The sequence below is a fragment of the Neovison vison genome, chromosome 4 (assembly GCF_020171115.1).
Source record: "Neovison vison isolate M4711 chromosome 4, ASM_NN_V1, whole genome shotgun sequence".
Classification (NCBI taxonomy): Eukaryota; Metazoa; Chordata; class Mammalia; order Carnivora; family Mustelidae; genus Neogale; species Neogale vison.
The window spans coordinates 138,311,126-138,332,311 of record NC_058094.1 but is presented as its reverse complement, the minus strand read 5'-3'; the positions used below and the strand labels follow the sequence as shown (position 1 = coordinate 138,332,311).

Sequence of the window (21,186 nt, the reverse complement as noted above, 5' to 3'; positions counted from 1 at the left end):
GGGCTCGATCCCAGGACCCCAGGATCATGAAGTGAGCTGAAGGCAGACACCTCACTGCCTGAGCCCCCCAGGTGCTCAGAATGCCCACTCTCTTAACCTAAATGTAGCCGGCACCACCACATTTCTTCAGGGTAATGAACTCTGTCTGACTCATTAATCCACACAGAGCAGTGAAACACAGGTAGTTACAATCCATGACTCCATTGGGATAAAAGCAGAGGCTCCCCCTCCCACCCCCTTATGATTTGCACGGGAGCAGGTCATACAGCTGAGCAGTCACGTCTCACTGAAACTGCCCCCCACCCTGAGAATGGGGAGCAGCCTCTCCCAGAAGGTTGTCTGTGAGCCTGTCCCCACTGGGCTTCTTGGGGACTGCAAAGCAAGAGCATGACCATCTCCAGAGGCTGCTCAATAGGCTAAGCAGGACTGAGGTAACAAAATCCGCCTTCAGCAAACAACATAAAATGTCTAATAAAAAAAAAAGTATAACTTGGAAGTCACAATGCTAACATCAGGAGTAAGAAGCAGAAAGCAAAACCGAAGCACGTTCAGTCACAAAGTGTGAAGGAGAAAATGAGTGTTGAAAATGACACAGAATTGCTGAATGGAGAGCCTTGGCTCTGGGGTGCTGTCCCTGTCCAGTGAGTTGGGGGGACGCTTGCAGTCAAGTGGCAGGCATCTGAGGCTATGCACGTGGAGATGGAGCTGGGAACTTCCAGCTGCCTCTCCCCTGTGTCCCATATCCTAATCTCTTGAATTTCTGATTCATGCTTGTCCCACGGTGATTCCTCAGGACCAGGCTCCAGGATTGGAGTGATCCACAGAACAAGAGGTATAAGGGCTGGAGAGGAGGATCTCCTATGACAACGGCTTCAGAGAGAAAGGATATGAAAGCCATAAAGGCGGAGAGAGAATTGAGCTCAGAGACACTGTGTCCAGACAAGGGCCACAGAAAACCAGAGACTTCTAGGATGGCCATCTTCACTGCCTTGCATTTCCCTGAACCAAGATGCCCCGAGATGCTGAGCAAGTCCCCAGCCCGGGATGAAGCAGGCAATGGGTTTTCCCAACGCTGAGCAGCTCTCTTTGCTGGCGCCCAAACCTGGAGGGAACCGCCATGCCTACTCTGCATCTCACTCCCACCGGAGAGAAACCATAAGCAGAGGCACTGTGCGGGAACTCTGAACAAGATGGCAGAGCTCTCAGAACTGAGGCCCAGGCGGGGCTGGGATGGCAGCCAAACCACATCATTCTGGAATGCCGCGGAGGATCCCGAGGGCAGCAAGTCCCCAGACATCTCCTGACCACTGTCCTTGGGTGCACCTTCACCTGCAAAACCCAAGCCTTGGGGGACCCAGATCTGCCTCTACCTCACCAAGGTCACGGCCATCCTCTAGTGTTTCCTCCCCAACTGTTCAGTAAGGCTTTCTTCTGCGTGTGACAGGAAGCGATCTCAAAGCAGTTAACAAGAACAAAAAGGAAAATAAAGGACTATGTTGACCATATCTAACACTATTCCAGGGTAGCCCTGAAACTGACCATTGTATAACTTGGAGCTTCAGTTTCTCGTTCTGCAACATGAAGACACCTGCTGAACAAGATGAAATGACATAAAGCACCTAGAATCCTTAAAACCACACCTGGCTCATAGTAAATGCTCACTAGATGTCGGACACCAGCCCCTGGGCATCAGCTGGCTCACACACCTGCTTTCCTCTCTGGGTCCCACTGCACGTTGCACTTGGGGTGCTGTTTGCTCATCTTCCCTGTTCTTCAAAAGCATTTTTCTTCAATTCCCTATCAATTCCAGATTACGTTCTTCCTCCCTTATAAAAAATGGTCACAACAGACAAAATGAGAAAGTCTCTCTCCTCCTGTCCAATAACTATCACTTGACTACAGCCGCCTTTGACCTCCCAGGCCATTGTCATGTTGGGATGTGTTGGAATTCCAGCTCTGGGACCTGTGAATGTGACCTTGTTTATTATCTGGTCTTTGCAACAGTCAAGTTAAGATGAGGTCACTGGGATGGGCCCTAAATCAGTACAACTAGGTAGTTTATAAGGAGAGAGACGAGAGCAGAGGGCAGACAACAAGAAAACACAGGGAAGATGCCACGTGATGACTGAAGCAGACATCGCACTGATCCATCTACATGTCAGGGGCCCCAAGAATCACCAACAGCATCAAACCATTAGAAGGACATGGAAGGTTCTCCCCTAGACCCTTGGGGGTAGCATGGCCCTGACAACAGGTTGAATTTGTACTCTAGCTCCAGAGTCATGCAAGAATAGATTTCTGTTGTGTTGAGCCCGAGGCACTTAGTAACCATACCTAGGAAAATCTTACAGGGATAGACTTAATTCCTTCCCACCTCAAGGTGCCCAGGAGGGTCTGAGAGGCAGGTTTTCCAAGAGAGCCAGGAGATCACTGTGTGCCTCCTTAATAATCAATTAGAAGATTTATTTAATTAAGGGTAGAAAATCTCCACAAGGTGATGAATGCATTGAGCATTTCACTTATTATTATTTGGGGGCATACAGAAAAACGCACTACCACAGTAACTTCGCCTTCCATTTCAGACACTTTTCTACTAACCCTTAAGTTTCCTCCCAGAAAATAGGAGCTTGTGCTGGGTCTGAATCTTCCCTCAGTGGCAACTTCCCATAATAAAGCTCTTTTCTGCAGAAGGCTCCCAGCTCCCGGGGGGGGGGGGGGGGGGGGAGTGTCTCTTTCCATGGTCCTGAAAATTTTCTCTTCTTCTTTTAAAAAAGAAGGCTATTGAATCCTTACAGTGATCAAAGCTCTGAAAGGAAAAAAGCCACTCGGGTTTGAATGATTAAGACCATTAAAAAACAATCTGAGGGTTTTGAAGGGGCGGGGGGTGGGAGGTCGGGGTACCAGGTGTTAGGTATTATAGAGGGCACAGATTGCATGGAGCACCCGGTGTGGTGCAAAATAATGAATACTGTTATGCTGAAAATAAAAAATAAAAAAAAATACACAATAGAAAACGGGATCAAATCCAAATAAAGTGCCTTTGTCTTATTCACATCAAATGGGGAGGATTTTAAACTTCTCTCTCTTGGTCACAGACGTGACGTGAGGCAAAGTTCTGGGACATCCGCTGCCTGCCCTCTTTTCTTGCTCACCGCTCCTTCTGGAAAAGGGGTCTAACCTTGAACTCTTTTTCAAAACTGGGCTCTTTTAATAGTTTTAACTGATTTCTCCACAAGGGCATGAGGAAAAAAGAGTATGCCAATAAGAAAGTAAAAAATGTTTTGAGCACAGCACAGCGTCACAGGGACTATGACTGGCAGGAGGTCTGGTGTCTCAGGCATGGAGCTCAGCTGGTGGACAAGAACGGAACAGACAGACATGCTCGTCTCCATACACACCTACCTCTGTACCATAATTCCAGAGGCAGCTTGCCCTTTTATATGTAAGATGAAAGTCACCTAAAGAAGTTTTCCTTAAATTGGAATAGTATCTATTCTTATCTGTATCATCAAAAAGCCTATATTAGGAATATAGTCACAGTGGAGATGACTTAAGATTCTATTTACATGAAGGACACTCAAGCCTAAATCCTCATTTCAGCTGACAATCTCAAATAAATAGCGAGCATATTTTTATTTTTTATGTGTAATAAGAACAGCATGAATGAATATACCTTGTAGCCATTAGCCTCTAGATCTTAGAATCGACACAATTTATGTCAAGGTTGGGGAGAAAGGCCAACACAGAAGCACCATGAAAGAGAGAAGTCAGTAACTAGAAGTTTCCAAATGCCATCACGGAGAAACTGGGCATCATGGAAGTCATGGTCATCCAGGAATATAGCCAGGAATGACACCATTTTGGAAGCCATTCACCCAACAGAGAAGTTGTGGCTTCGTGAATATGGGGTCAGCTCATCACGCCTTCTTGAGAACCACAAAGATGCAAAGGGTCCTACTGCTTTAGAGGAAAAGAGCACAGAGCTTGGGGGGATCCACACAGAATGAGAAGAAGCAAACCTGGACTGGGTCTGGGGAGGCAGCCCCTCAGCTCTCAGGGTCGCTATTCTGACACACCCTGAAAATGGCCTCCATTAACCACAGCCAGGGTCCTGCACTCCTGGCACACCCAGCAAGGACGTGTGGGGCCACTCAGGGTCCACCGGGGATTATCTGTCCTTACAAAGCTCAAGGGTAAGAGAACCACAGAAACACACTGTGCAGACAAGAAATTAGAACCCTTGTGCACTGTTGGTGGGAATGCAAAATCGTGCAGCCCCTGAGGAAAAGAGTTTGGAGCTTCCTTAAAAACTTAAAATAGAATCACCATATCCAGCAATTACACTTCTGGGGATATGTCCAAAACCTTCAAACCAGGATCCCCAAGAGACAGGTGGACACCCCTGATCAATGCAGTATTATTCACATTAGCCAAGAGGTAGAAGCTCCTCAAGGGGCCATTGATGGATGAAGGGATATCTCGGTCCATTCAGGCTGGTAGAACAAATCACTGTAGACTGGGTGCCTTCTAAATGACAGAAAATTACTGCTCAAAGTTCTGAAGGCCGGAAGTCTGGGGCTGGTGTACCAATGTGACCAGTGAGGACCCTCTTCTGAGCCACACACGTTCACTGTGTCCTCACAGGGCAGAAGGGGGTAGGCGTGTGTCTGAGCCTCTTTGATAAGGTGCCGTCCATTTCTAGAGGATTCTGCTCCCATGACCTAAGCACCTCCCAAAGGCCCCACCTGCTAATATCGTCATCACCGTTGGGGGTTTGGGTTAAAGCAGTGACTTCAGGTGGGACACAAACATTCAGATCATCGCAACAGATAAAAAGAAAAGATGGTGTACCAAGACAATGGTATATTATGCAGCCATTACAAGGAAAGAGGTCCTGTCCCGTGTTACAACATGGATGAACCTCAAAGACCTTATGCTGAGTGAAGTAAGGCAGCCACAGCTAGACTCATGCTATAGGATTCCACTTACACGAAGCACCTGAAGCAGTCTAAGTCCTAGACACAGTTAATAAAATGTGGTTTCCGAGGGCTGGGGAGAGGAGGAAGGGGAAATTCGTGTTCAGTGTGTTCAGACCTCCTTCTATTTTCTATTATTTGACTTCTGGAAATGTGTAACTCGATGGCATGAATATACCTAATATATTACTTAATATAATTAACTTCAGTAGTTATACCTATCACCTAAAACCCGTTAAGATAGTAAATTTAATGTTATGTGCTATTTATCACAATAAAAATTAACTGTTTTGTATTTTGTTTTTGTAAACCCTTTCAAAACCCAGTATTTAATCGAACAGCAATATATACATGTAGTTTAAAAATAACAATTATTGTGTATTTTTAGCCCCCAGCCCCTTCCGCAGAGTGAGAAGTGCTATTACTAATTTGCTGTGTGTCTTTCCAGAGTTACCGCGTACGTGCACGGTCATCTTGGGGACCTCGGATGGGGGCACAGTGTGTGCATCATTTTTCCTCACTTTAAAATAGCGTTTCCTGAAGCTCGTTATCAATAGATTCACCTCCCTCTTTTCAATGGAAGGCACTTGATGTAATACTGCTCTGTAGCATGCTTTATCTCTGCGCTCACCAGCGGCAGAGAACCAGACCGTGACTGTGAGGACATGACACTGTCCTCACAGGCATATTCTGTGTCACTCACATGTCCCTGTGGGATTCGTTCCCAGGAGTGGAGTTTCTACTCGGTGTAGACGGAGCACTGAGGGGACTTAAGGTGCTATTCCTTCTGAACTGTCATCTTCAGAGCTACACAGCAGGCATTTGGGACTCCCTTTACTTAATTTTTATGGAAATTGCCCTCCAAGGGTTTGTGAGACTGAACAACTTTTCATGCAATTATAAAACTCTTTCATTTTGTTTACAGCCTATTTCTATCTTTACCCAATTTTTTTTCAAGATTATTTATTTATTTATTTGTCAGAGAGAGAGAGCCGAAGCACGGAGAGCAACAGATAGAGCAGGCAGAGCAGGCAAAGGGAAAAGCAGGCCCCCCACGGAGCAAGGAGCCCGGTGTAGGACTCAATCCCAGGACCCTGGGGTAATGATCTGAGTAGAAGGAAGATGCTTAACCCACTGAGACACCCAGGCATCCCTATCTTTACCCATTTTAAAATGATTTTTTTAAATCATACCCATTTATTTACAAGAATGCTTTATAAATGAAGAAAACTCATTCTTTGTCATATATATTTAAATTTTCTCCAATTTATGTTTGGTGTCTTCTCACAGCAATTTTTTCCACACATCATTTTAAAATTAATCTGGTTTATCAATCTTTTTTTTTTTTTTTTGCAGCATCGGGGTTTCCCATTTTCCTTAGCATGCTCTTTCCAATAATCCATACAAAACATTTTCTAATTGCATCTAGCCCTTTCTCTGTGGCTGATTTATTTTAAATTGTATCTATTTAAGGTATAAAATAGGATCCAACTTTATTTATTTTTTTTCCAGGTTGTCCCAGTATCATTTATTGAATAATCTATTTTTTGTCACTAATTTGAAATGCCACACTTATTTTTTGCTAATTCTGTAAATATATTTATTAGTGAATCCTATTATGTTTCTTCACTAATCTTTGCATTAATATGCTAATATAAACAATGTTAATATTAAGTAGTTTCAAACAGCTACATTTAAGCTTTGTAAGGCATTTTAGTAACTTAATAGGAATAATTCCCTTTAATACTATTCTTTTAATAAATTGCTGTGGCTACTTCAGCATAAAAAACATTTTAAAATGAAAGTAAGAAGACCTCATTTCAGGGGTGCCTGGGTGGCTCAGTGGTTAAGTGTCTGCCTTCAGCTCAGATCATGATCCCAGGGTCCTGGGATCGAGGCCTGCATCAGACTCCCTGCTCAATGGGAAGCTTACTCTCACTCTCCCAATCCCCCTACTTGTGTTCCCTCTATCACTGTCTCTCTCTCTCTCTCTCTCTCTCTGTGTGTGTCAAATAAATAAAATAGAAAGAAAGAGAGAAAGGAAGGAAGGAAGAGAAAGAAAGACTTCATTTTATTTTATTTCAGGGTTAGTTAAGGATGAGCATACATCACACATCATTACACTACCAAGTCTTGATACCCAAGGACAAGCACTAATCTCACTTTTCTTTGATGCCCCTCAGTGGTGTTTTAAGTATTTTTTGGAACATTTCTTGTCAATTTTATTGTTTGTGATTCTAATATAAATGAAGTCCATGGTTCCTTTATCATTTAACTAATTACTTATAGGTACAAAGAGAAATTAATTAATTTTGGAAATTACTTTCATGAAGAGAAACATTGCTGAGTTATTTTATTTTTTTTAATTCTTTCCCAGGAGATTTTCTACGGTTCTCCAAGAATGATAAATGTGCGTGATTATGTGATAAATGATAAATGATAATTTATTTTTATTTCTAATTTTTATGCCTCTCGTATTATTTCCCTCTCTATGTGAATGCACTTCATAACTTGAGAATGCAAGGTTAGAGGCTTAGGAAGGAGAGCTTAACACGTTCATCTTTTTTTTTTTAAAGATTTTATTTATTTATTTGACAGAGAGAGATCACAAGTAGGCAGAGAGGCAGGCAGAGAGAGAGGAGGAAGCAGGCTCCCTGCTGAGCAGAGAGCCCGATGTGGGACTCGATCCCAGGACCCTGAGATCATGACCCGAGCTGAAGGCAGTGGCTTAACCCACTGAGCCACCCGGGTGCCCCTACACGTTCATCTTTTAAGGTCAGGTGGGATAAGTGCTTTTAAGAAGCCCTCCAAATTCTCAAAAGTAAAGGAAATCCCAGATTGACTATCTCTGAGACAGGTTCTGAAATAAGGCAGAAGTAGAAGCTTAAAACTGAATCCAGAGATGAACAAACAATAAGGGGAAAGACTACTTTTAACCTAAGTAAGACAACCCATTATGAAGACAAGTCACCCATAAAACCTCATGACAGAAATGTGAAAAACACTGGTCTCCTTCAGATTGCCGAGCAGGTGTCTGTTTTACATCCATGCTAATCCTGTTTCCTGCCTAACACTGCTCAGTAAATGATACTGTAGCAACTAGGCAGCCATCTGGAAAAATCCATGAGCACGGATCCTTACCTCATGCCTTAAACAGATACAAAATGGACTAAACCAGGGATCAAGCAACATGTAGCCCAGAGCCAAATGCAGCCTGTGCATGTTTTTGTTTTATTAATATATTTATATTAATATATTAATATATAATTATAATATAATTAATAATATAATTAATAATATAACTATAATTAATATATTAATATATTTATTAATATAACAATAAAGTTTTATTAGAACACAGCCACACTTGTTCACTTACACAATGCCTCTGGCTGCTTTCACACAAGGGAGGAGCTACAACAGGGACTGTATGGTCTACAACACTGAAAACATTTGTCATCTGCCCCTTTACAGAACAAGCTAGCAGACCCCTGGAACACACCAGCAGTCCTCTCAGCGTGAGAAAGCTGAACGTATTTAGAGGACCTCCAGCTTCTCAACTGATGCCCCAACAGTACTGGCTGGAAATTTGAGGATTGCTAATCAGAAATCCTCACCATTTTGGAGTTTTAAGACCAGCTACATTAACATTTTTTTAAATACTGAAAAACCTGTCGTCCTCTTTTGCAAAATAATATAATTTATTTCATTGCTGCCTTTGTCTACACAAATTTACAAAATGTGCTCTGCATCCAAGGCGGAAAACTTTCTAACTGCAGGAGGGCACAATTTCTCCAACTTGCAGAGATACTGAATGTATACAGAATGCATAAGTACACACCACACTTGCGCATTCTGTATATTTACGGTATCTGCAAGTTGTAGAAAGTGTAGAGTTGACGGTCCCTCCACCTGAGACCAACTGTTGGTACCATATCCTCTGAAGCTCTGCTGCCTGAGTTGCAAGGGACTGGGAAGAATCTCCAGGAGACTCTTCTGGAGATTCCCTGAGCTGCCCTGCCTTCTGCCTCCCCAAGACTCAGCTCAATGATGGTTCCTTTCCATGACTGTGCTACTGCAGAAACTTTTCTGTAAGAACGTAATTTTTCCATTGTTCACTTTTCCTGCTTAACACAAAAAGGATTTTTTTAAATTTTTATTTTTGTGTTCTTCCAAGAAATTTTTTTAAAAATCCTACTTTTAATGAAGTAGGTACAAATGATAGACAGAGAAACAAGTCAGAGACCCTGACTCCAGAGCTGATGTGAAACAGTCACAAGATGAATGACTGGAGTGAGAGTGGTGTGCGGGACATGAGAGAGTAAGTGTGCGGGACATGAGAGAGTGGTGTGCAAGACAAGAGAGTAGAATGTGGGACACGAGAGAGTAGTGAGTGGAACATGAGAAAGCAGCGATTGCCCTAGCAATTTCAGCACAGAGTGAAGGTTTTCGGGTTGGGAGCACTGTCATTGACAGAGAAGGAAGGAAGGAGGAAAGGGAGGGAGGGAGGGAAGGAGAAGGACAGTTTTCCAGGATGGAATCCAGCATTTATCTGCTGTCACTGAGACCTGCAGTTAAGGGCACACCGGAGACCACCTTAGGCTCAATAGGGATCATCCATGTACAACTTTGTGGGAACAAAGTGTTAAACTACTCACTCTCATATTTGGCACCAAAAGCCTCCCACCGCATAAGCCACATCCCATGGGTGGCTAAAGTTTCCATATCGTTAATTACCCATGTGGCTGAGGCCTATTGGAGAACAGCAACTTTCCCTTAATTCAACCCAACAGCCCTTTATCGAGAAACCATAATAGGCCTGGGCTTCCCTGGAGATCAGTCCTTGACCTAATGGGCCTCAGAGCCCAGGAAGGGAAGACACATGGAGAAAATCCAATCGCCGTCCACAGCAGTTAAGTGCCATCCATACAGAAGGGTCGAGAGGGGCTGCTGTGGTGATCAATATGCTGTAGGTGAGCAGCAGGATGGTTAAGCAGGAGAAACCCATGTCCCCGCAAGGCTGAGTACATGGAAGTGACCCATAATGGAATCATCAAGTGCTGCTCCCATTCTGTTATAAACCGACTGGTCTCAGAACCTCACTTGGACCTGGTGAGCCTGGCATTGGCCCAGACCCCAGTCTGACCTTGCAGGCCCTGCACACCCTTTCTGCAACTGCCTACGTGAGGTGGGGCCTGGTTCTGTCGGGTCGTCAGCTCAATAGTGAAAGTGCACATCCAGACCTGAAATAAACTGGCACAGACTTAGCGACTGACCTCACAGGGGCTGCGTCCAACGAGTTTCCACTTCAGCTCCCAGCCAAGCTGCGTACTCAGCAGAGTGGCTACTATCTTGCACACATGCTTCCTTATTTCTGATTGAAGTTGATCTTATTATGATTGGACGTGGTTCTTATCTCTTTTTATTCTGAAATCAGGTATGGGTCTCGTGATTTTTCTACTTACACCAGGTAACCATGGTTCATTTAAATCCGAATTCAATAGTTTGGGATTTTTTTCTGGTGAATCCGTGTTTCAAACATATCCTGAACCACAAACACATGTGCCTGTGACCTGGATTTCACAAGCAATTATTTTCCTGTAGGCGCACCAGCCCCTTCCCTCAAACACACGAACCACTGCAGAAGTAACTGGCGGCCCCATCCCATCTGCATTGCTCCCAGCATTTTCCTGTCATTTCTTCTACCCTAAAACTTTGGAGTCACGTCTGTCACTCTTGTAGAGCACTACGAGGTTGTCCTGTCTTTCCATGTAATGTTACTTAGCCTCACTAATCAGTCAACACTTTCTGCTTGGTTCAGGTTGTAAATTATCCAAAGTAGAACAAAGTTTCAAATTCTTTGCTATTTCGCGTTGGTGGTATAGTGGTGAGCACAGCTGCCTTCCAAATTCCTTGTGATTTCTCTTTTATTTTCACCCAAGGACCTACTGATACACATTTTCTCAAGGCAAAAGAAATCTATTCAATAGAATTATTATACTAGATCCTATGTTTATTTCAAATAATTTCTGTTGTTGTTTTTCTTTCTCCAAATCCATTTACCAGTCTATCCTTAGAGTATGCCTTTCTCGTGCAAACATCCTGCAGAGGAAGAAAACGCCACTTAAATTCTAAGTTGTCAGTATGTTCCGGGTAACAACCCAGTCTTGAAATCCTAAAAGATACATAATCTTTGAACTTGAGTTCTCAGGAGTTAAGAATAAAGCCCTAATTAATGCAAAATGTACAGGTTTAGGAAATAATCTATTTCTCAAAGATGGTACTAACTTTAAGCACTTGGTCATTGTTGATAGAAGCAAGGAGAAGACACTCCGGGGTTTGTTCCAGTAGGTTGGTGACTACTGGGGAGAAAGCAAGTGTCCTGCAGCCAAAAGACAATGGAATGAGAGTCCTGAGGACTCATTAAAGGGAAGAACATGGCTCAGGGTAACAGGTGCCCGGGACAAGCTGCATCCTCCAGCAGGTTGTAATCTCCGCAATCCAGGCAGGTAAGGTCACTAAAGGAGCAGAACCATTTCTCCCACAGATTGGACATCTTTTCAGTCAGCGCTTCTGGAATCCTCTGGGAATCTTGTTAAAATGCAGATCTGCGGGGCGCCTGGGTGGCTCAGTGGATTAAGCCTTTGCCTTCAGCTCAGATCATGATCTCAGGGTCCTGGATCACATTGGGGTCTCTGCTCAGTGGGGAGCCTGCTTCCCCCTCTCTTTCTGCCTGCCTCTCTGCCTACTTGTGATCTCTGTCTGACAAATAAATAAATAAAATCTTTTTTTAAAAATGCAGATCTGGGATCCAGAAAACCAGGATGGGGGTTGAAACCCCATTATCTCTGTCAGGATCCCAGGTGATACTGATGGACTGTAGGCCTCCTGTTGAGTTGTAAGGCCCATTGTCGTCCAGGTCCTCTCTCTTGCAGAGAAGGGGAGGACAAGAGTAGAAAGACGCAATGTATAGGCAGAGGAAAGCAGACAAATATAAAAGAAAGCAGAGGATCATAAAGAGAGATGAAGACTAGGAGATTTGAAAATATGGCCCTCCCAGCATCCCTCCTTTCTTAGTCCACGGCAGCCCATTAGGGTGGCTGCAAGGCCTTTACATGGCTCTACCCACAGCCCAGGCTGCAGGACCCTCAGTGCCTAGTGTGGGGCAGGTGGGACCACCCGGTGGCAAGGACTCTTCCAATGACCACAGATAGGAGTTCTCAGATGGCCCCTCCGCCAGAGCCAGACAAGTCTGAGTGCTTCCCCAGGCTTCCGAACCCATCCATCTGCACCAGGAAAAACATGCCAGTAGCTGACCCAGGGAACGTGGGGGTCAGGCCTCCCTCTTGGATTCAGCTGAGCCCGAGACCACCTGAATCTTCCTCATCACAGTGGTCGGACTCCTAAATCACCTAGACCGATTCAAATCTCAAGGCTGGCGCAGTCCCAAGACCCTAATAATGCGAGCGGCTCACTGTGCCTAATGTTTGTGCGAACAACTCATTTACACTCAGTAACCATCGTCCTGGTCAGGGTCTTGAAAGGAGGGAGCCTGTGTGACCGGCCTCCGATAAATGCCCAGGCTGTTGAGTCTCTAATGAGTTTCCGTGGTGGACCACACTTGGTGAGGACAGTTCTCACTTGTTCTGTAGATAACTTAGCACGTTCCGTACGTCTCCGCTTGGAGAGGACTCCTGGAGGCTCATGCATGGTTTCCTACAGACTTCATCCCATCTACCTTTTTCCTTTACTCTTTCCGCTTTGTACCCTGACACATCAGTTTTATGACTATACATCGGTCCCACAAGTCTCCCCAGTGAATCACAGCACCTGAGGAGGATCCCAGGGATCTCCAGACATCCAGGAGGGGAAAAAATGCAGATCAGCCAACAGCTTACCCAGAGGATCCAGCCAGGTGCACCAGACTTCAGACCTACAGAAACCGTGACCTAACAGCTCTGTCTCATAAAGCGCCTGATCGTTTTTTATAGGAGTAGCACAAAACTAGGAAAATGACGGTATCTCTTCTGCTGATAAGAGGGTAAATATCTCAAGGAAAGTTTTTAGAATCATAATTCACTCTCAAATTGATGTCAGGGAAGCACAGATTAAAAACCAGCGCCTGAAGAGTGGGAAGGGCTTCCGGGAAGGTACCTGCTTTAGGGTTAAGAGCAGGTCCTCTGTGTGAAAGGGGCAAGAGAGCAGCCAAATCTGCCTGATTGTCTTCAAGAGACTGTGGGTAGAATCTCCTAATTATCAGCTCGTGGGACTTACTGTGGCCAGAGCCGGCCGTGTATGCAGCCTGGGGCGGAGACAGCACCATGTGCGCTGTGGGGATGGCTGAAAGACATGCCAGGAGGAGTGCCTTTCCTAGAGGAGACCAAAATGCAAAGGAATCCCTGCCCTGGAGGAGCTTCAAGAAGCCCTGAGCGGAGACGAGGGCCTCAAAGGGGGCAGAGCAGGGAGCTCAGGAGAAGCGTTCTACCTCAAGGGAAGGTAGATTCCACCCCTGCACTCATCCAGCAAACATTTACCAAGGCAGGTCTCTGTGAGCGAGCTCCCTGAGTGTGGGAGGGAGGCCACCACACCAGACATGACCATGTGATGGCCAGTGGGGAGTCCAAGCATCCATCCTCACCTGAGTGGTCTAGGGTCAGTAACACCACTATTCTTGGCCCTTACTCCCCTGGGCTCCTTGAAACAAGATGCCACATGGTGATGCTTGGGTTTGAATCCCCCCAAAACCTCTTAGCTAAAAAACAGGAAAGGTCACAATGTCGCATCCATGTATTGGGGTGGGATGGGGGTAAAAATATGAACCTTGTTTAATACAACTAAGAATAAGCACGCATTAGTGACCCATTACCTGATTTTGAAAAGCAAGATTTAATTTGGAACAAAAGCTCTCTATATAGGAAAATGCTTCCTTAACTTTTAACTGTTATTCATTCTTAATTAATGTTGGTCTTAACCCTGGTTTGGACCTGGCATGCCTAGAATTAGCTCAATGTCGAGATGTACTTCCAATCACACACTTGGCAACTGCCTGTTTGGGGTATTAAAGTCAGCTGGTCCCCTAAACACAAATTCTCGCCGATTTTGTTCTTTTACCCAGTGTTAGACAACTGACTAGTTCTTCCTAATTCAATTTAAATCAACATCTATTGGGGGGGACAAGATGGCGGGGTACTAGGAAGAGGCGTCTTTTCAGCTGGTACCCCAAAGTGAGCTGATTACCTACCAAAGAACTCCGATCACCCATGAAATCAGCCTGAGATCAGAATTATACACGTTTGGATCTCTACAGGGGCAGAAGACGCCAGTGAGCAGGTAAAGCGGAATGGGAACAGCAGACTGATATCGGAAGATAAACAAAAGGGGGAGGGAGCCACCAGAGGCGACCGGTGCAAAAGTAATACCCCGACACGAGCGAGAGTGCCCTGCGTCTGGGGACCAGCATTAACTTGGAGACTGGTTGAAAGCACTCCAAAAGAGCAAAGGATCTCGGGGGGAAATTGTGGGAATCCGGGCGGCTAGGGACAGGGGCTTAAGTCCCCGATCCCAGACGGCCTCCCCGGCGCGGAGGCAGAGAGAGTGCGGCGGAGAAACCGGCTCCTGGTCCCTAAGCCGCCAGCGCGCCCCAGAGCGCGGGGGTTCCGGCTCCTGTGAGGGGATGGGAGCTGCGCCGGTCTGCAGAACGCCCACTAGCCCTACCACAAAGCTTGAGATGCGCGCGCACATCCCTCCAGCTCTCCTGGGTTTCTAAGGCCCGGGGGCACTTCTTGACCCGCACGATTGTTTCAAAGTCTAAGCCGCGCGCGCGAAACTCTTCCCCGGACAGAGGCGCGCAAAAGCCCAGCCTGCGGCTTACGGACCAGCGCCCCGTTCTCAGTGCCCCAGACGTGCGCCCGACCCACAGCCGCCTCTGAAAAGAGGTGCGCACAAGCCGGGCACTCCCAGCCCGGGCCAGCGGCAAAATCTCAGTGTGCGATCGCTGCTTGGAACCTCTCTGGCGGTCAGGAGCTCCCAGACAGCCGCCACTGCCTTGGCTTTGGGGAAGAGCAAAAGATCCTGCGCCCCCAGGGTCTGCAACTTGGAACCTGCACTGCCAGCATCCAAGGGGGAATTTATTCAGCTTCTGCACCCAGACTGAGGCTTCTCTCTGAGACAGAAATCAGGAAGTGTTCCAGGGTGCACCTTGACTGCACCAGAGTTGATACATCCAGCTACATCTGTTCAGTCTTCTCCCACCAAAATGACTAGGAGGAGGAATGCCCAACAGAAGAAAAATACAGAGGATGGACCTTCTGGAACAGAGCTAACGGCTATCAACATAGACAATATGTCGGAAAGAGAATTCAGGCTAACAATTATCCAGGCAATAGCTAGGTTGGAGAAAGCCATGGATGACCAAACAGAATTGATTAGGGCCGAACTGAAAGCGACCAGACAGGATGTTCACAATGTTAGGGCGGAGCTCAAAGCTACCAGGGAGGAGGTCCACAATGCTCTCAATGAGTTCCAATCCAATCTAAACTCTCTCAAAGCTAGGGTAACTGAGAAAGAAGATAGAATTAGTGATCTGGAAGACAAACAGAGAGAAAGGATCAGGAGGAAGCCTGGAACAAACAGCTTAGATCCCACGAAAGCAGAATTAGGGAAATAAATGATGCCATGAAGCGTTCCAACGTCAGAATTATTGGAATTCCTGAAGGGGAGGAGAAAGAAGGAAGTCTAGAAGATATAGTGGAACAAGTCCTTCATGAAAATTTTCCGAATCTCGCGAATGAAACCAGCATTCATGTACTAGAGGCTGAACGGTCTCCACCCAAGATTATACACTCCAAAAAAACATCACGACACCTGATAGTCAAATTGAGACATTATAATTGTAGGTATAATCTCTTGAAAGCTGCCAGGGCAAAGAGGCTCCTTACTTACAGAGGGAAGCCCATCAGAATAACGTCAGACCTGTCCACAGAGACCTGGCAAGCCAGAAGAGGCTGGCAAGATATATTCAGGGCACTAAATGAGAAGAACATGCAGCCAAGAATACTTTATCCAGCAAGACTGACATTCAAAATGGATGGAGAGATAAAGAGTTTCCAAGACCAGCAAGGCTTAAAAGACTATGCAACCACCAAGCCAATACTGCAGGAAATATTAAGGGGGGTTCTATAAAAGAGGAAAAATCCCAAGAATAGAATTGAACAGAAATATAGAGACAGTCTACAGAAAGAAAGACTTCAAAGGTAATTCGATGTCAATAAAAACGTATCTATCAATAATCACTCTCAATGTGAATGGCCTAAATGCAACCATAAAACGGCACAGGGTTGCAGATTGGATAAAACGACAGGACCCATCGATATGCTGTCTACAAGAGACCCATTTTGAACCTAAAGATACACGCAGACTGAAAGTGAAGGGGTGGAGAAGCATCTTTCATGCCAATGGGACTCAAAAGAAGGCTGGGGTAGCGATTCTCATATCAGATAAATTAGACTTCAAACTAAAGACTGTAGTCAGAGATACAGAAGGACACTACATAATCCTTAAAGGGACTATCCACCAAGATGATCTAACAATTGTAAATATCTATGCTCCCAATATGGGAGCAGCCAATTACTTAAGAAAACTATTAATCAAGATAAAGAGTCATATTGATATGAATACACTAATCGTAGGAGATCTTAACACGCCTCTTTCAGAACTAGACAGATCATCGAAGCAGAAAATCAATAAAGAAACAAGAGCATTGAATGACACATTGGACCAGATGGACTTCATAGATATATACAGAACATTCCGCCCTAAAACAGCAGAATACACATTCTTCTCAAGTGCACACGGAACCTTCTCCAGAATAGACCACATCCTGGGTCACAAATCAGGACTCAGCCGATACCAAAAGACTGAGATGATTCCCTGCATATTCTCAGATCACAATGCTTTGAAACTGGAGCTCAATCACAAGGAAAAGTTCCGAAGGAACTCAAACAACCGGAAGCTAAAGACCACCTTGCTTAAGAATGCTTGGATCAACCAGGAGATCAAAGAAGAACTGAAACAATTCATGGAAACCAATGAGAATGAAGACACTTCGGTCCAAAACCTATGGGATACAGCAAAGGCGGTCCTAAGGGGAAAATATATAGCCATCCAAGCCTTGCTCAAAAAAATTGAAAAATCCAGAACACACCAGCTGTCTCTACACCTTAAAGAACTGGAGGATCAACAACAAATCAAACCAACTCCACACATAAGAAGGGAAATCATCAAGATTAGAGCTGAGATCAATGAGGGAGAAACCAGAGATACAGTAGAACGTATCAATGAAACTAGAAGCTGGTTTTTTGAAAGAATCAATAAGATCGATAAGCCACTGGCTACACTAATCCGAAAGAAAAGAGAGAAATCCCAAATTCATAAAATTATGAATGAAAAGGGAGAGATCACAACTAACACCAAGGAAGTAGAAACAATCATCAGAAGTTATTACGAACAGTTATATGCCAATAAGCTTAGCAACCTAGATGAAATGGATGCATTCCTGGAAAAATATAAACTACCAAAATTGAACCAGGAAGAAATCGACAACCTGAATAGACTGATATCTAATAACGAGATTGAAGCAGTGATCAAAAATCTCCCAAAAAACAAGAGCCCAGGACCAGACGGATTCCCTGGGGAATTCTACCAAACCTTCCAAGAAGAAATAACACCTATTCTCCTGAAGCTGTTTCAAAAAATTGAAGCAGAAGGAAAACTTCCAGACTCTTTCTATGAAGTCAGCATTACCCTGATCCCCAAACCAGGCAAGGACCATACCAAAAAGGAGAATTTCAGACCAATATCACTGATGAATATGGATGCTAATATTCTCAACAAGATCCTAGCCAACAGGATCCAACAGCACATTAAAAAGATTATCCACCATGATCAGGTGGGATTCATCCCTGGGCTACAAGGATGGTTCAACATTCGTAAATCAATCAATGTGATACAACAAATTAATAGGAGAAGAGAGAAGAACCACATGGTCCTCTCAATTGATGCAGAAAAAGCATTTGATAAAATCCAACATCCGTTCCTGATTAAAACGCTTCAAAGTATAGGGATAGAGGGAACATTCCTGAACCTCATCAAATCTATCTATGAAAGGCCCACAGCAAATATCATCCTCAATGGGAAAAAGCTTGCAGCCTTCCCATTGAGATCAGGAACAAGACAAGGATGCCCACCTTCACCACTCTTGTTCAACATAGTATTAGAAGTCCTAGCAACAGCAATCAGACAACAGAGAGAAATAAAAGGTATCCAAATTGGTAATGAAGAAGTCAAACTCTCTCTCTTCACAGATGACATGATTCTTTATATGGAAAACCCAAAAGACTCCACTCCCAAACTACTAGAACTCATACAGCAATTCAGCAGCGTGGCAGGATACAAAGTCAATGTGCAGAAATCAGTGGCTTTCTTATACACTAACAATGAAAATACAGAAAGGGAAATTAGAGAATCGATTCCATTTACTATAGCACCAAGAACCATAAGATACCTGGGAATAAACCTAACTAAAGAGGTAAAGGATCTATACTTGAGGAACTATAGAACACTCATGAAAGAAATTGAAGAAGACACAAAAAGATGGAAGACCATTCCATGCTCTTGGATCGGAAGAATAAACATTGTTAAAATGTCTATACTGCCTAGAGCAATCTATACTTTTAATGCCATTCTGATCAAAATTCCACTGGTATTCTTCAAAGAGCTGGAGCAAATAATCCTAAAATTTGTATGGAATCAGAATCGCTAAGGAAATGTTGAAAAACAAAAATGAAACTGGCAGTATCATGTTACCTGATTTCAAGCTTTACTACAAAGCCGTGATCACCAAGACAGCATGGTACTGGCATCAAAACAGACACATAGACCAGTGGAACAGAGTAGAGAGCCCTGATATGGAACCTCAACTCTATGGGCAAATAATCTTTGACAAAACAGGAAAAAATATACAGTGGAAAAAAGACAGACTCTTCAATAAATGGTGCTGGGAAAACTGGACAGCTATATGTAGAAGAATGAAACTCGACCATTCTCTTACACCATACACAAAGATCAACTCAAAATGGATAAAAGACCTCAACGTGAGACAGGAATCCATCAGAATCCTAGAGGAGAACATAGGCAGTAATCTCTTTGATATCAGCCACAGCAACTTCTTTCAAGATACGTCTCCAAAGGCAAAGGAAACAAAAGCAAAAATAAACTTCTGGGACTTCATCAAAATAAAAAGCTTCTGCACAGCAAAGGAAACAGTCAAAAAAACAAAGAGGCAACCCACGGAATGGGAGAAGATATTTGCAAATGACAGTACGGACAAAAGGTTGATATCCAGGATCTATAATGAACTCCTCAAACTCAACCCACACGAAACAGACAAACACATCAAAAAATGGGCAGAAGATATGAACAGACACTTCTCCAATCAAGAAATACAAATGGCTATCAGACACATGAAAAAATGCTCATCATCATTAGCCCTCAGGGAGATTCAAATTAAAACCACATTGAGATATCACCTTACACCAGTTAGAATGGCCAAAATTAACAAAACAGGAAACAACATGTGTTAGAGAGGATGTGGAGAAAGGGGAACCCTCTTACACTGTTGGTGGGAATGCAAGTTGGTGCAGCCTCTTTGGAGAACAGTGTGGAGATTCCTCAAGAAATTAAAAATAGAGCTTCCCTATGACCCTGCAATTGCACTCCTGGGTATTTAATCCCAAAGATACAGATGTCGTGAAAAGAAGGGCCATCTGTACCCCAATGTTTATAGCAGCAATGGCCACAGTCGCCAAACTATGGAAAGAACCAAGATGCCCTTCAACGGATGAATGGATAAGGAAGATGTGGTCCATATACACTATGGAGTATTATGCCTCCATCAGAAAGGACGAATATCCAACTTTTGTAGCAACATGGACGGGACTGGAAGAGATTATGCTGAGTGAAATCAGTCAAGCAGAGAGAGTCAATTATCATATGGTTTCACTCATTTGTGGAGCATAACCAATAGCATGGAGGACAAGGGGCGTTAGAGAGTAGTAGGGAATTTGGGTAAATTGGAAGGGGAGGTGAACCATGAGAGACTACGGACTCTGAAAAACAGTCTGAGGGGTTTGAAGTGGCGGGGGGGTGGGAGGTTGGGGTACCAGGTGGTGGGTATTATAGAGGGCACAGCTTGCATGGAGCACTGGGTGTGGTGTAAAAATAATGAATACTGTTTTTCTGAAAATAAATAAATTGGGGAAAAAAATAAAGTGACAGAAACTAAAAAAAAAAAAAATCAACATCTATTGATGAACTAGAAAGAGATCCAGAGATAAAAAATTAAATAGGCCATAAGCTATGAAGTTATACTAAGTTACAGAGTTCTAAGGGAGTTTAAATGAGGCCAATTTGTTACCCAATAGTAGTATCATTTTGTCGCTTGTTAGTGTTACAGATAAGCTAACGAGCTACCAGCTAACAAGTAACGGCTTTTTCGCTGATACCTCCCCTCTTACCATGACAAGACAATTTTTTAAGACTTACCTAAATATCCTTACCTAAATTAAATGGAACCTAAAATGTATTTTTTTTATTGTGGGTAAATTGTCCTAATATAAAATTTACCACTTTGGCCACTTCTAAGCATGTCGTTGTGTACCACTGACAATCACACGGCTGGGCAACTGTCACCGTCATGCACCCCCAGAACTTTCTCATCTTCTAAACTGAAGCTGTCCCCATTAAACAGTAATTCTCCATTCTTCCCTTCCCCTAGCCCCTGGCAACCATGTAAAGTGTATTTTTTTAAAGATTTATTTATTCATCAGACAGAGTGCATGGGAACAAGGAAGAGGGGAGAGCAGAAGGAGAGGGAGAGAGAGAATCTCAAGCAGACACCCCACTGAGCATGGAGCCAACAGAGAGCTTGATCCCAGGACCCTGAGATCACGACGTGAACCAAAATCAACAGTCGGAAGCTCAACCAACTGAGCCACCCAGGCACCCCTAGTTTATTTTTAATTATAAGAAAGTAATTCCTTCTCCACCTGAGAAATCTTCTTGAGGCCACAGCCCTGCCCCTGTTGCCCCAAAGGCCAACAGCAACACAGCAGACGCTTACCCCACTCTATCTTCAGAGTTCCTCCCTCAGGGA

At 44.2% G+C, this 21,186-nt stretch overlaps 1 protein-coding gene across 2 annotated transcripts in view; it reads right to left on the bottom strand.

Moving 5' to 3' along the window:
* Positions 1-21,186, bottom strand: part of LOC122904684 (contactin-associated protein-like 3) — a 156,671-nt gene that overhangs the window by 123,028 nt on the left and 12,457 nt on the right. The window lies entirely within an intron of this gene.